The following is a 3951-nucleotide window of genomic DNA, read 5'->3' on the forward strand; positions in this document are numbered from 1 at the left end:
GTTAATTTTTGCTTCCTTCCCATGCATTCATTTTTGTCTCTGTTGAACAAACTCAAACAGTCCTTACCTCACAGCCAAGGCATCCTTTTTTTAAGCAAAGAGATATATGAAAAAAAGCTATGAAGTAAAGAAATGGCGAATATAATGTATGCATACTTAAATCTACAAATCTTAGTGATGATGACTCAAAATATTACTATAGAAAAGTTGAAGCTTGTAAAAAATATTTCCACTTTTTATACACACAAGACAGTAAAGGTAATTTTATTTGTGTCTCTTTTTCATTGAACTTCTACAGTATGTTGTTCTAATGTGTCATGTAACTCACTGAAATATTACATAAAAATATGGATATAACAAAAAAAACATGTTTTTATAGACATAAGTGTGATACTGTGTGAAAGCCTCATTTGTTATTTCAACAGATTTTCTCAGCTGATATGATATTTGAATAAAGTTATATTACTATAAATAAAACATGCTTAGCACTGACTAAACTCTGTTGTCTAAAATCCTCAAAAGCCCATGCAGACATAAATAATTACTCATTTCCAGTGTTGCAATTCCTACTAAACACAGACAGACACATAATACAACCCTGTCATCTAAAATCTCAGCCATTAGTGGCTTTGTTAAGCTACTGCAATTACACAGCATCTTATTATCTCACCTACTGAAGGTGATTACTGTAAAGTGTCACTTTTGCAACAAAACAGTTTGATGTGCCACAAATGGATCAATACTCTCCTAGTACCTGAGGAGAGTGCAATTGACTAAACACTCATTTGTAACTTTTTTTATAATGCCCCCTAATGTAGGCCTTGGAAGATCACCTTATTGATCCAATGAAAAAGGCTGGGGAGGCACAGTAATTCTGTTTTACCCACATAAGGGATCTGCGTTTTTCGTCTAAATGGGAAAGGTCCTCAGTATAAACACACAGGGAGAGAGAAAAAATAACCGTTTACCTACGAACACAGCCAAAGGGAAACCTATGCTGGCCATCCATTGTGAAGTACAAACTGCTGCTAGTCATTATAGGTGCAAATGAGCAAACAGTACCTGCAGACAGTGATATGCTCAAACTCAATGGAGGTGGAAATGTTACCCTATGGTTCTGGCATATTTCACTCTGTTTGCATGGGGACAGTGCTACTTCATAACATTATACATTTGTCCTTTCCTGTTTGTTTTAATCCCTCTCTATTATTTTCACACACCCCCCCCCTTGCTCTGTGGCTATCTCCATGTGCTTGTATTTATATAGGTGGAACTGCATTGGAGGAGTGATTGAAAAGCTGTCCTGTAGATCAGGGTGGTTTGTGGGGCCTGTCCATGCTCTAATCCATCCTGCCGCCCTGCCACACAAGTAGAATATCAAACAGGCAATCCCTTAGGAAAGGAAGATAAAAAAGACTTGGAGGAGAGAGAAGGAGAGAGAAATAGACACAGAAAAAGAGATGTGAGAAGGAGAAAGCCTGAGAGAGGACAAACATCAGGACTAAAAATGGAAAGCAAAAAACAAAGGGAGGCTTAGAGGGAGAAAATGAAATAAGTAAAAAAATAGTGAGAAGGAGGTTGGAAAAGTTTTACACAGGTCTGCCAGTATGGCAACACTGCAAGGGAGGGAATAAAGGCAATTCCTTTCTCACTTGACTACTTTTTTCATTTGACTCTGATTAGCTCTGATAATGTATTTGTGCCATTATGCTGCTAATAAAAGGGGGTAGGGGTGTGTAGCACAAAGTCAGTAGGGTAATGGGGTCCTGATCCACCTTCTAAAATAAAGTGAACAGTGACAGGGACCTGTAAGGAAATGTGACAGAGCTGCTACACCTTGGAGGAAAAATGGCAGTTGAGTCACAAACAGCAAACCACTGGTGGACTTTAATTTGTTTTAAATGCATGTGAAGGCTCTCGGCTCCTCCTTGCAAAGAGTTAGAAGCGAAACAAGAAGTTGGACATGACTCTATCGTAGTCTGTGTAGCAGGGCTGCTAGTGCAACCGGGCGATCAAATGGGATTATCGGGAACAAACAGATTCAAGCAGACATAGATATATTTGCTGTTTTAATAATGATAGGGTGATCTTGAGTTGTTTAGTTCATTGTAATTGACTTCCGCTAATATCAACCATCCATCTCCATACCATTGTCCCACTGCTCCGATCACATCTACCCCAAACATCCATGATCTAGCGGCACCAGAACAGGAAGGAATTGATAAAGTAGTAAAGCTCGATTGGCTGCTTCGGCCAAGTGGGACATTGAGTCAAAGTCTTTTGCGGAAAAGTTGAAAATATTTAACTTTAATGTGCATATAAAAAACGCTTGAAAAATGAGTTGCACAACTCAAGAGAGAGCGACGCCATTCTAGCCTTAACGTAGGAAAATAATGGTTTTCTGTGCTGGCCCTTTGCAGAGTTGCTCACCATCTCCTGTCACTAAGTTTACAATTCTCAACATCCACTAATCTGTTATTGTCCCAGACAAAAACACAAGTCAGGCCTCATCAACACCTTTATTACAAATCAATGCAGTGAAGTTAAGCTCAGTTTCAAACATTCTAGACTGCAGCAGGACATTTACAGAGGACACTTCAAATCTAGACCGGGGATGTGTCCTCTCTAAGTCCACGCTTTTAACAGAAGTGGTGATAGCGGGCTTATTTTGTGTGGATAGCATAGTACAGCAAGAACCCCAAATAACAGTGGTAATGAAAGTCAGGCTGAGGTTGGTCTGTGTACTGACAGGTTTATTAATGGCTTTCCATTGTGATGTATGTTCACTGAACTTTAGGGCAGCCTACTGCTTGGTGCTTTGTAGCGATACGCATGTGATTTTTAGCTTTCTTGTTCTTTCAGATATAGTCTCATCCCTGTGTGTAATTTAAAGACAATACACTTCACACTTGATCCAGAGTTCATTTAACACAGGGTGGGACTGGCAATGTGCACAAGCCGCAGAAGTAATTTCAGTCTGCCTGTAGACTAGGACACCAAGTCAAAATGTCTACATTTTCAGGAAGTTTTTCCATAATAGACATTAGGGTGCAGCCATTTAATTTAGCTCAAACTTTAACCCCACCATGTTTCCCTTTCCTACATGCCTGAAACTAATGTTATGTGGACCAAGCTGCTCCTGAAGTCTTGATTAGTCAATGCAGAAGTGTTTTCACCGTAGGATGTTTATTCTCAACTTTAACTACATCCATTATAAGACACCATTGTTAAGGACATACGTTGCAGAAAGGTCCTGTATTAAAATCTCATTAAAATTGCATTTAAAATAGTTTAGAAATAAATGTTAATATTTTAAGACGAAGTACTTAAGACCATGTATTTTAGCATTGCAGCAAGATGTTGATGGTGCTGTTTCCTGTCAAAGAAAAGTTGAGAGGCACAATGGTAGGCAGTGTGATTATTATCCTGAATGGGTTGACTATGTGTCCGTTCACATTGCACCACTGTGTTCCATCCTTGTCTCAACTTCTCAGGAGCAGAGGCCTCCTGTCTCTGGTGAGCCACTACTCCTTTCATTTAGTTCACTAGAAACTGTAGACTAGTTGCCACTTCAGGGCCACAACAAAAAAAATAAATACAATGTTTCTGAAATTATAACATAATACTAATACATAAATTATCATTAATCACTTCCCCAAAATAATTTCATATTAGCAGAAGCAGCTAGTAAGTAAAATAGAAAACAAGCAAAACTGATGATGGATAAGAACATTTTGTCGAGAGTAATGTTCTAGGATGCTCACACTCAGACAATTGTACACATTTAAACCTGCAAGCTTCCCTCTGATAGCAGAGCAGCCTCACTGGAGCAGTTAGGGGTTAAAGGCCTTGCTCAAGGGTCTCTTAAGCTCTTCAGTGAATCTGTGATTAGGAAAAAAATATTGACAAGTCACCAGGGTCTATGAGATCACTGACAAATGTTCAACCATC

The sequence above is a fragment of the Anoplopoma fimbria genome, chromosome 19 (genome assembly GCF_027596085.1).
Source record: "Anoplopoma fimbria isolate UVic2021 breed Golden Eagle Sablefish chromosome 19, Afim_UVic_2022, whole genome shotgun sequence".
NCBI classification, from domain to species: Eukaryota; Metazoa; Chordata; class Actinopteri; order Perciformes; family Anoplopomatidae; genus Anoplopoma; species Anoplopoma fimbria.